Consider the following 13,230-nt stretch of genomic DNA (forward strand, 5'->3'; position numbering starts at 1 on the left):
CCTGGAAAATTGGAACTGGGAGGTCCACCACATATAAGAGCAATCCAGGGGCTGTTTAACTGCTAGGATTGCTTTTATATTAAACAGCATCACCAGCAGAAAAAAAGATACCGTGATGATGATACCTATGGCTGCAGACATCATACTGGTATCACCAATCAAATTCCAAGACGTCAAATGACACCAACAGGTGGGAAGTGGATAAACTTGTTCCCCTATATTAGTTTTGAGGGAAACCAAAATATGTGCTGTATACTGACATTCTTTGTAACAAAGTACAATTGTTAATACTTTATACACATATTTAGGTCAATCCCTTAGTCTGTGGGTTATGTGTTTTCTGAATGCTTTCAATGTGAAATTAATCTGGGTAGCAGTTGAAATTAAAGTTTAAAGGCAGCTAATTTTTTGTTTATAAGATCATACTAATTAGTTGGCAGCGTTCACACTGATGTAGTAGGCATCTCTTTTTTTGACCTATGATTCTTATAACTGCTATAGAAACATTGCTTGAGACTGAGATTCTCTTTGACTGGCTAGGTTTTCTAGGCTTTCTAAGTAGCCTAGCCTCTGATTTGTCATATTGGATGACACAAACATCTACTGGAGATCAAGCCCAGAAAATGTGTTCTTTCATTCATGTTCTTCACCCTGTTCCACCCAATACAAACTACTTATTATTGCATGTGAAAACAGGATTGCAGGTTATTTCTATGTTTTTCCACATATCTCAGTGTTTCCCAAGCCATGGATAACTATTTCCACAAAAAGTGCAGTCCATTTTATTGTAAGAAAACAGCCAAGCGAGGACAAATAACAAAATCATTTTATACATTAAATGTTTTTTGTCATACTGTCCCACAGAACCCAATACAGACTTTTCTTCCCTTGAGCGTCAGCTGAAGATCCATTTCAATTCAGTAAGGCATAATTTCCTTATTGTTTTATTGCAGACTTAGGATTTGATCTTTATTTGGAGACACAAACCCAGCTAAAGGCCTACAAACCCTACACCTGTCTGCTGTCTATAATGACTTTGTGGTTGATTTACTAAGGGCAAATAGGCTGTTCTCTTTATAAGGAAAGTTGCACTTTGCAAGGGAATTATCCCCATAGCTTAGTAAATGTGGTGAAATTTGACTTTGCAAAGAATACCCAATCATGCACAAGGAAAATAAAACTGAATTTTTGCTTGCACATGTTTGAAAGATGGAAGGTATCACAACTCCACCTCATTAACTAAGCTCTGGGGAAAATTCCCTTGCAAAGTGTAACTTTCCTTTCAAAGTGAACAGCCTATTCGCCTTTAGTAAATTAACCATTTACACCCAAACATCAAAAAGGAACCATCATTACTAGACTTCAATAGACAATTTTAATATTGTACTGTAACATTAATGTTAGTGCCAGGGGTCTAAAAAAAAAAAAAATACAGTAGCCATGTCCCCATTCTTTTCTTCAAACATATAAAATACCAAGGTACTGTATAATGACCCCCAAAAAAATCCCACCCACTGTATCCCCCCAATACATGAAGAGCTCTCTTATATACAATTTTTGGCAGTATTGTAAGTACATCCTCTCAGGACAGTTAATTCTTCTGTCCAGCTGAAGGGGACTTGTATACAATCCCTGGAATTCATAAAGACTGGTGGAGACTCCAAGCTGCTTTTATTTTTTGTATGGGGTTGTAAAATGTACTCTGTTTCGGGTGCCTTGAGTCTATTGAAGTGCAATAATCTCTGTCTATTACTCCATCCTACAGACCAATTTCTACCCTAACACCCATTACTCGGTAAGGAGCTTGATCATAAGGTAGGATAGGATAGGAAGGATAGGTGTCTGGTATATATTTTTAGGGGGAAATCCTTGCTTTTTTGTATGGGGGTTCCTTATTAACATCTGTATAAGTATCTAGGAAAAGGGTCCATGAAGCGAATACACAGCCATTTGTTTACAGCTTCTGAAGTTGTCATTTACACAGCATTTTAAACAGAATTTTTTTTTTTTTTTTTTGGTAAATGTCAGTTGTTGCTTCCCACCAAACAGAATTTTTATTTGGTACATGTCCCCCAGGGCAGTAATAAACCCTGCATGCCTTTTTTGACAATTCCTTGCCTGTTAGCCTAGCAAATGGCCATTACTGTTTTTTAACACTTGACTCCAGTTAACTTCACTGGGGTTAAGATTCAGCACCCAAACTTTATGTTTTGCCAACCTGCCTTAAACTGAATCCACTTCCATTGATGACCAGTGTAGAATTATCTCCCTTACATTTGTGGTTAGAACTGAGAAGGACCTTGTTACATGAATGGTCAATGGGAAAGGACCCCCTTACATTGGCGGTCAATGGAAAAGTGTTATCTTACATTGGTGATCAGTAAAAATAATGTCCTATTAAATTAGTGGGCAGTGGGAAAAAAAGTCCTATTACATTGGTAGGCAAAGGAAAAAATGCCCTACTACCTTTGTATCCGTTGGAACGAATGCCTTGTACATTGGTGTTTATTGGGAATAATACCCTAGTACAATAGTGTACAGAGGGAAGAATGTTCTGTTATATTGTTTTTCAAAAGGAAAAATGCCTCTTCTATTGGTTGTCAGTGTAGTGTGACCTCATATTGTGGATCAATGGTAAGAAAAGTCCTGTAAAGCCACCGTGCATAGCCTTGGATGAGATGGTTACATGGATAGATACTCAGGACTATTTACAGTTAGGCCCCTGTTGAGACAAACTCTTCAAGTATTTGCTCAAAATTGGACGCAGTCCTACGGGCATTCCTGAAACCTTAGTGTGTCCAACCACTTTCATCTTTCCAACGTACAACTGTTTTCAGCCTTTGTTATATTCTTATTGTTTTGCTTTTCTTTGATTTACTAGCATACTTATTTTATTTATAAGATGCAAAATTTTATGTTATGTTTATTCATGATGCATTCTCTACACTGTTAAACTGTGTAATTGCTATGATTATCAATAAAACCTTTTGTAAAAGAATAGTCCTGTAAAGATAGATCAGTACATCTGAAAAATGTATTAAAAATCAATTTTTTTCAGTTTTAATAGATTTTAATTACATTTTTAAATGTTGCCTAACAATGAATAACCACTGGGAAAGCAAAAGACCTGGCAATAGCCAAACATATGGCCACAACCAAAAATCTTCAGTACCCAAGGTAACAATGTGGCCACATTAATCGTTTTTTCTATATAAGCACTACAATATTTAATTACTGGGATGCCCCAAATGCCAGGTCATTGTCGTGTTGTTAAAGTGGAGTTCCAGTCTGTAAAAACAAAAAATAAAAGTCAGCAGCTACAAATACTTTTAATATAAGGACATTTACCTGTCCAGGGATCCCATGATGTCAGCACCCCTAACCAATTCATCAATTGGCTTTGGGTGCAGGCACTGGCATCTGTAGTAAGCCTTGCGGCTTCACAGCCTGTTTCCTACTGCGCATGCGCAAGTCATTCTGTACTTTATGAATGGCCCCACTGTCTTCTGGGACCTCTGTGTGTCCCAGAAGGCAGCGGGGGGAAGGAGGGGGGCAGAAATTACGTAGATCGATGTGCATCGATCTTACCAGAAAGTTGGAGCGGGTACCTGTTAGAACCAGATACCTGCTCCCCTCTCCCCCCCAAAAAGTGCCAAATGTGTCAGTGGAGGGGGGGAGGGTGCGAACAAGCGGAGCTTCCCCTTTTGGGTGGAGCTATGCTTTAAAGGGGTTGTAAAGGTAAAACATTTTTAGCCAATATGTGTTCTCTATGCTATATACATAGTAAATATAGTTGTTATTTCTGCTTAAAATATTTAGTTACCTGTTAAATAATTATGCTAATCCTCCACTTCCTGTTTCCTACTACGCATGCGCGAGTCATGCTGTACTTTCTGAATGGTCTCACTGTCTTCTGGGACCTCTGTGTGTCCCAGAAGGCAGCGGAGGGAAGGAGGGAGGGCGAAAATTACGTAGATCGATGTGCATCGATCTTACCAGGAAGTGGGAGCGGGTACCTCTCAAAACCAGGTACCTGCTCCCCTCTCCCCCCCAAAAAGTGCCAAATGTGTCAGTGGAGGGGGGGAGGGTGCGAACAAGTGGAGCTTCTCCTTTTGGGTGGAACTACACTTTAAAGGGGTTGTAAAGGTAAAAAGTTTTTAGCCAATATGTGTTCTCTGTGCTATATACATAGCACACATTTAGTTACCTGTTAAATAATTATGCTATTTCTCCACTCCCTCATTCCCTCTCTTGATTCTCTCCTCAACTTCTGGGTTTTGGAGCTCGTTCACTAAAGCTACGTCACGGCATCAAAGGAACTACAATTCCCTTGAGGCTTAGCGGCATCCCGCATGCGCAGTGTCACTTTTTCGCCGTGTCACATAACGAGAACGAGCATAGTTCTCCTTTCAATATCTGGCTATATATTGTTATATATATTGTTTAAAGCAGTGTTTTCTAGTTGCTGCTGTCCTTTCAATCAAACTCTGCAGCCGAGCCGACGATCCTGAGTCCAACTCTCAATGCAGAAAATAAGGGGGCGGAGTTAAGATGGGGCTGGGCAGCTTAGATGGTCATTCAGTACAATAACACGGCATGGGAGGCAGAGCTACACCGTCTTAGACATGCCCACAGATCCCCTGCCTCCCGTGCCTGTGAACGTACACAGCGTCTCCCCGCAGGGATGTAGTCCCAAGGGAGGGGGCGAGCATGCTGACTAACCCCCAGCCAGAATGGCTCAGATGATGGGGGCAAACTGACGGAGGAGGAACAGGAAGTGAGAAATTCAGACAAAGGAAAAATACATTTAGAAGGGAAATCGAAGGAAAAGGTAAGTGAACCAACAATGCACTAGCTTAAAGGAACCTAATTAGAAAATAAAAAATGAACCTTTACAACCCCTTTAAGTACCAGTAAGTGCCACCTAATATAGATCTTAAAACACACAAAAAAAGAAACGTAGAGGAGAGGCAAAGAATGGAATATTTGCTGGGTTTGCAGGGCTACCAGAGTGAAAGGAGGGGAAGGAAGGTCCCCAGAATGTGTAGAAATTAATTCACCTGGAATGTGTCAAAGAGTCAATAAAGAGCAATCAGAATCTTGCAGGTAATCCATGAGACCCAAATTTTGGGGAAACTTTACATTGAGCTAAAATCCATTTTATTCCTGCACTAATAAAGTATTACAGTATAGAGAAGTGAAAAAGCATCTAGTAAATGGCAATAGGATAGTCTAAAAGCCAAGGAACAAAACCACCCAAGTCATTTGAAATCAAAATCCAAGGTAACCTCTGTGCAGCTCCCAAACCAATAGAGTAACATTAGTTTAAAAAGACTGATAACATGAAGAAAATGATGCCAGAGCATGCACCATACCATGAGATAAAGCAAAAAAAGTAAACTTTAATTAAATAAATACAGTAATAACACATAGATCGGTGTGGTCAATACTCAATACTGGACTTGCAGGCATCCTCTGTATCTGGTGTGATGGCTAATCAAAGCAGGGACACCCAAGAGCAAACAGATGGGGCAGCTGAACAGCAAGAGTACCCAGGAAACTAACAAAATGGTGGCGGTGTGACTCAGAAGGAACCAGAAAAGTCATCACAGGAAGCCACGTCACCTGGATGTGATGTTGGCATCTGGCCATAGGCTGGTATGGAGCAAGAAAAGGACCACACTAGAGGTCTCTTCAAGAGATAACGTGTTTCGGAGCAAGCGCTTCTTTATCAAATCCAAATGGATGGTCTGGCATCCTTTGCTTCATGTTATCAGTGCTTTTACACCTTAGTACGCTACCAAGTATGATATACATAGTAAATGGCAATGCATTTCAACTTATCAGGTAAACACATCTGGTTTACTGGTATGTAAAATACATTTTGCATACAATTAGCATAACTAAAATCATTAAATTAGCCCCCTTTAACTCCATGCTTATCTCTTCCATTAAGCTGTAAACCCAGAAGTGTTTCACACCCACAGAAATATAGAATTAAGATAAAAGTGCAGCACTATTCAAAATATATCAATAACAAGGCGCAAGTAAAATAAAATATACCATCTTATCTCAGACTGAATAAAAAAAAAACACAATTAAGAATATGTGCCATTTGCGATGCATATGGTCAACGCTGCAAGGATGTCTGTACCAGTTTACTGGCGGTCGACATCCCCGCCTTTAATGACAGAATGGTTTCAGCGAATCAACCGTGTGGCAGAGATGGAGGAGCTGATCTACATCACTTTAGACAAAATCACGAAATTCACCACCAAACGGGAACCATGGACGGCCTTTAAAAGCTCTTGATCATTCACGGAGCTTACACGTGGCGCAACGTGACTTACCAGAGGATTACTTAAAGGGGTTGTAAAGGTAAAAATTTTTTCACCTTAATGCATTCTATGCATTAAGGTGAAAAAACTTTTGACAGTACCGCCGCCCCCAGGCCCCCCGTTTTACTTACCTGACGCCTCGAATCTTCGCTCCTCGTCCTCGTCAGCTTCATTGCAGCTCAGCCTGGTCGCTGATTGGCTGCAGTGGATGGATTGAAAGCAGCGCAGCCATTGGCTCGCGCTGCTGTCAATCACATCCGATGATGCGGCGCGCCGGGGGGCGGGGCCGAGTGATACAGCGAGCGGCTATAGCCGCCGGCTGTATCACGGGAGCGCGCCCGCAAGCACTCACCACCGTGCGAGGGAGCTTGCATGAAGGTGGTAAATGCTTGCGGGGAGGAGCTGAAACAGCCGCCGAGGGACCCCAGAAGACCAGGTTCGGGGCCACTCTGTGCAGAACGAGCTGCACAGTGAAGGTAAGTATAACATGTTTGTTATTTAAAAAAAAATAAATAAATAACTTTACAACCCCTTTAATCATTGACTCTGAAGACCACCCCTGCATTACACTGATGGTGTGACATTTCCTCATTTCTTACTGATTTGACTTCTAGACAATGGAGAGGGCAGTTGGTGATGTCCTCATCCCCTCTCCCTTACCTGCTCCTGTCCTTCTTCTCAACCCCCCCCATCCATCCAACCATCCTCCCAACCATCCTCCCCCACCCCCTCTCCCCCTTTTTTTTCCTCTCCCCCTCTCCCTCTATTCCCCTGCCTACTCAGATTGACTGACCAAGGCCCATGAGGGATTTATATGACCTCCCTCACCACACAGAGGAATGTATTATTACTGTTTAGAAAGGGTTCAATTGGTTTCTTTTTACCCTTTGTCTTGCTCACATTCTGGGTTTTCCCGATCTGAGCTCCACTGTTATTACATGCGCTTGTGACCTTGTACACTACACAGGGCCATCTTAATGAGAGGGCACACCTGGGCACTGCCCAGGGCCCCCAGCTGCATGGGTGGGCCCCTGCACTTTCCCCAAAGAAGCTGCTCCTTGAGCCCATGCTGCCCAGAAATTGAGGGTTCCATGATGGCACTGAGAGAGATGGATACACAGGGGAGGCAGGCTGGCAGCAGTGCGTCGTGCTGTGCAGAACGATACCTATTTCACAGCCAGGAGGGAGGGGTGGGGCCGGAGCGCCAGTGATGCTCTGACACCGTCCCATGCAGCTTGAATTCTCAGGACTCAGAGGCCGCAGGGTAGGAGCTGGAGTGTCGGCAGCACTGAGAGCCCACCTGCGGAAGTGGCATTGTGGATGGTGTCATGGTGAGCCCAGCTGTCCAGCACTGTTTGCACCAATGGGCTTGGAATGCATGGAGGGATGCTCCCTCCTCCACCCCTCCTTCTGCCTGCATGACTTGATTGGTGTAGGTGAGTCCTTGTCACAGTGCTGGAGGTGGGCACATAGCCAAAAGTTTACATGCACTGTATCTCCACTGGAAAAGGGGGTACTACATGGATGGAATAATGGTGCTGGGGATATCAAGGGTGTATGGGGGGAAACAATGCTGAGGGGGGATCTGGGGTGTATAGGGGGTAGCAATGCTTGGGGTATCTTGGGTGGCTGTAGTTTTAGAGGTATCAGGGATGTAGAGAGGCCACATTGTAGGGGGTATCAGGGATGTAGTCGGGTTACAATACAAGGCGTATCTTATGGTATATGGTAATAGTGCTGGGGGAATATATAGGGAGCAGAGAGGGATCAGAGTGCTGGGGGAATATCTAGGGTGTAGAGGGGTCAGAGTGCTGGGGGGATATCTGGGGTGTAGAGGGATCTGAGTGCTGGGGGAATATCTGGGGTGTAGAGGGGGTCAGAGTGCTGGGGGGATATGTGGGGTGCAGAGAGGGATCAGAGTGCTGGGGGGATATCTGGGGTGTAGAGGGGTCAGAGTGCTGGGGGATATCTGGGGTGTAGAGGGGTTAGAGTGCTGGGGGATATCTAGGCTGTAGAGGGATCAGAGTGCTGGGGGGGTATCTAGGGTGTAGAGGGGTCAGAGTGCTGGGGGGAATCTAGGGTGTAGAGGGGACAGAGTGCTGAGGGGATATTTAGGGTGTAGAGGGGTCAGAGTGCTGGGGAGTTATTTATTTTGGGTTGAGAATCCAAGGGTGTGGAGGTGGTAACAGGATAACCAAGGTAGGGGGGAACCTGGTGTGTGTGTGTGTGGGGGGTGGGTTGGTTGGGCGGAGTTAGGAGTGCTGGATGTATATAAGATGTAGAGGGGTTACAATGTTGGGGGTATCTCAGGCTCCGTCAGGCTGGATGGTGCCTCATGATTTTTATTGGTGGCCGTTCTATACTTGTTACAACTGTCCTGAGCATCAATCTAGCAGATATATTATATGCACAGGACAGCTTTGTTACTTTATGCATGTAGTATTTTCCCACTGTTTCTTTGCTGTACAGAATGATTGTTCGTGTAGTTAAAGCGGAGCTCCACCCAAAAGGGGAAGCTCCGCTTGTCTGCCTCCTACCTACTTGATGTCTGTTTACCTGCACTGTTTCCAATTTAAGGGCCCCAGAGCATTACTTTGCCCAGGGGCCCATGATGCTATTAAGACAGCCCTGACACTACGTATTACACTTTTTTTCTTTTGTATCCCTGTGAAAATTCAATAAACTTTTTATGCAACAATAAAAAAATTAAAAAAAAGAATATGTGCCATGCAATCCATGAAACCATCCAACGCAAGGGTTTATTAGAACCCTATGTTCTAATAAAGACTTTGTACATCCATTAAGTCCTGCCGTGTGCCTACTTTTCTGGATTTTCATAATTTCAGTTTCACTTTAACTACAGAATACGCTGCAGGACCACGACCTAGCAATGCTGCCTGGCAGGGGCATCTGTATCAAACACACTCACTAAAAAAAGTAATATACTGTATATTTTGACTGACCCCTAGACATTTGAGGTTCACATCTATTACTTATTTAGCTAAATGGACTGCCGAATTAAACCTCATTATGACAATGGAAGAACTGACAGCTAAATTACATGACAAGTACTCCAGCTTTACTCCAACTTCGAGCACCTGGATTGCGTTTTCTACCTCCTCCCATTTTCAAACCCTCATATGTCCAATGTAAACAAATTTTGGTACACATTCTTGGACCTGCCCTGGCTGGGCCCTTCTTTCTCTGTTCTCATTTCCTTCTTCCTTTCCCACCTCTATTTTTACATTACCCCCTCTGTCTCCATCTGGTGTGGGATTACTCAGCTCCCCATAGTCATTTAATACCACACTTGTTTGGTTACATTACATTTACAGTCAATAACACAGCACTCTGTATTTGTAAGCATTTTACATCCTATGTTTTTTTTTAAATTCTTTATTTATGTTTTACAAATACAAAGCTAAGACCGTACAAAAAAATCAGACTTACATAGGAACTTCCCAAAAATTCCCTCTTGAACTAATAGCCTCCTCCCCTCCCACTACCCCCCTCCCAACCCCATCCTCCAGGTGGTCCAGTTATAATCCAAATTTCCTTCCATACTTTCCCAAGTTTCAAACCCATTAGGCTTAACCCATGATCTCCTCAAGATAACTTCACGTACTCTTGAAACTCCGCCACCCTGCCCATTTGTCTTGCCATGCAGCCCCCTCATCTGGTTCCGATCCCGAACCATCCAGACACTCTATATTATATATTTCATTTACATAGAAAAGCCAATCCCGGGTTTTAGGACTCTCAGGATCCAACCATTTCTTTGAAATCTGATTCTTAGCAGCATCCAGTAATATAGGGACGATTGATGTTTGATATTGCTTAACTGGCTCCTCTGTCCCATGGAATAGACATATCCATGGGTCATCCAATATGGTTTTATTAGTGATTTCTTTTATTAGTTGTATAATTTTCTTCCAGTATGCTTTAATGATGGAACACTCCCACCATATGTGAGCCATTGTTCCTATATTTGTAAACCCTCTCCAACATTTCTCTGATTTATCCGGTTGAAATTTGCTTATTTTGTCTGGTGTAGCATACCACCTTGCTAGAAATTTGAAATTTATTTCTGTCCTCTTAATATCAACTGAAGAACCGTGTATCATTTTCAATATTTTTCCTAATGTGTGTTTACTACACTGTGTCCCTAATTCCCTTTCCCATTTCTTGATATGGGGAGGTACATCCAGTTCCTCTATCAAGATCAAAATTTTATAGAGTTGGGAAATAGTATTTCCTGATTTTTCTCTCTTACAAAGCTGCTGAAGCGGCCTATACTCTTCCTCACCTCTAATTGGTTTCGGAAGTTTCTCAACAAAGAGCGACAACTGGATGTACCGCCACGGATCAATCACCATAAGATCTGTCTCGGCTTTCAAATCGAGATACGTGCGGATTTTCCCTTCTCTAATTAAATCTTCCATTCTTTATCCAATTCCCTCCCACCTCCCTCATCCCCGGTTCAAAAAATGTATTATCCTTCAAATAAATCAAAGGAGAGTTACAACACCATTTATTCTGGGCGTGAATTTGATCCCAAAATTTAAGAGTGTTTAGCGTTAAAACCGCTATTTTTGTACTAAGTGTTCTATATTTTGGAGGGTTCCATATAATGTGTCCTAAACGTGTACTACTCATACTATGTTCAATATTAACCCATCTCTTGTCCGAGACCTCCCTTGACCATTCCATAACCCGTGAGAGTGTTACTGAGATGTAATATTTATTAAAATCCGGAAGAACTAGTCCTCCTTGTTTTTTCCTCCTAGTCAAAACTGAGTAAGCAATTCGTGGCTTTTTGCCACACCAGACAAACCTTGCAATTAGGGCTCAGAGGGCTCTCATATATGAATGTGGGAGTGGGATCGGGAGCATCTGGAATTTATAAAGTATTTTTGGGGCTAGCACCATTTTTACTGTGTTAATGCGATCGATCCAAGAGAGGGGGCGCATTGCCATGTTTTTCGTTTCTTGCCTAATTTCGTCCAACAGGGGAATATAATTGGTTAGGTACATTTTCTTCAGAGAATTAGTTTAATTCCCAAGTATTTTATATCCTTTCTCCAGGGAAAAGAAAAAACACTTGAGAGTTTCTCTTCTTCCTGTTTGTCCACATTAATATTTAGGACTTCGGATTTGCTGAGATTTATCTTAAAGTTTGAGATATCTCCATACCTTTTTAAAATCTGCAGCAAATTCGGAATTGTAATCCTAGGGTTAGTAATATAGAACAGAACGTCGTCGGCAAACGCCGCGAGTTTATGTTCTTTTGATCCTATCTTCACCCCTCTACAATCTGGATTTTTTCGAATAAATGCCAACAAGGGTTCCAGAGTTAATACAAATAAAAGGGGGGGCAATGGGCACCCCTGTCTGGTACCATTCTCCATCCTAAAAGGTCTGGAAAGGACCCCATTTACTTTCATGGATGCCGAAGGGTAGTTATATAGAATTTTTACCCATGTGATGAATCTTGGACCAACTCCCATTACTTCCAAAGTTTTTATCATGAGCCCCCAGTCTACCCTGTCGAACGCTTTTTCGGCATCCATTGACAGGAATAGAGCTGGGGCCCACCAGATTTAATAGACTCTAAAAGGAGCAATGATCGCACTCCGTTGTCCCTGCCCTCTCTTCCCGGAATAAAACCTACCTGGTCTGGATGCACCAGGGTAGTCATTATGTCCTTCAACCTGCCTGTCAATACCTTGGCGTACAGTTTGAAGTCTGCATTTAATAGGCCAATGGGTCTATAACTAGAGCACAACATATTGTTTTTTCCTTCTTTTAATATCAAGGTAATGGTCGCAGACAGGGCGTCTCCCCCCATTATACAATTGGTACTCAGTTCATTCCAGTAATGGCAGAGCCTCGGTACTAATATATGTTTATATTGTTTCAAGTAAAGGGTAGTAAACCCATCAGGGCCCGGACTTTTTCACTTTGGCAAATCCTTCAGGGCGGCATGAATTTCGTCTTCAGGTATAGGTCTGTCCAGGACTGCTCTATCTTCTACAGACAGCCCAACCACCCCAGCACCCTTCAAGAAATCATCCACCTTCCTGTTCTCTATTTGAACCGGTGCTCCCTTTTGTCCTATAGTATACAGAGCTTCATAGTACTTCTTAAATTCTTCCGCTATCTGTTTGGTTGTAGCTACTACGTCACCTTTTTTATTTTGTATTTTCTCTATGAAGTTCAAGTCTCTTTTCTTTTTCAGTAACCTCACGAGGTACTTGCTTGATTTGTTTCCCCAGAAAAATCTATCTCTTGTTATTTTATTTAAGGCCCTTCTCGAGTCCTGCTCCATGCTGTCCCTTAGCTCCTCCCTTTTGATGGCTAGCTGGTGGAAGCATTCCTGATTCTGTCCCTTGTATTTTTTATGATTTTGTTCTAATAAATATTTCTTCAATTAGTTTTTCCCTTTCTTCTTTTCTCTTTTTTTTTCCCCAGCCCCAATAGAGATAAAAACCCCCCTAATATACGCTTTGTGTGCTTCCCAAATTGTGAGAGCGGGAATTTCCCCTGTATCGTTAACCTTAAAGAAGAAATCAATTTCTTTCTGCACCATTTCTGATACTTTATTGTCTTTTAATAAATTTTCATTTAACTTCCAAGAAAATGGTTGTCTTTGGAACTCCGGAATCCTAACCCTCATTGAGACTGGGGAATGATCAGATAGCGAGGTGATTTCTATTCTGGTTTCCTCCACAAAATCTAGTAAACTATGATCCGTCATAATATAATCCAATCTTGAGTACGTCCCGTGCACAGGGGAGAAGAAGGTGTAATTGTTTACTTTTGCATGCTGCACCCTCCACACATCCATCAAATGGCATTGGTGGCAGCCGGCGCCTGATCGTTCTTAATTGAA

Source organism: Aquarana catesbeiana, linkage group LG05, assembly GCF_042186555.1.
Source record: "Aquarana catesbeiana isolate 2022-GZ linkage group LG05, ASM4218655v1, whole genome shotgun sequence".
NCBI classification, from domain to species: domain Eukaryota; kingdom Metazoa; phylum Chordata; class Amphibia; order Anura; family Ranidae; genus Aquarana; species Aquarana catesbeiana.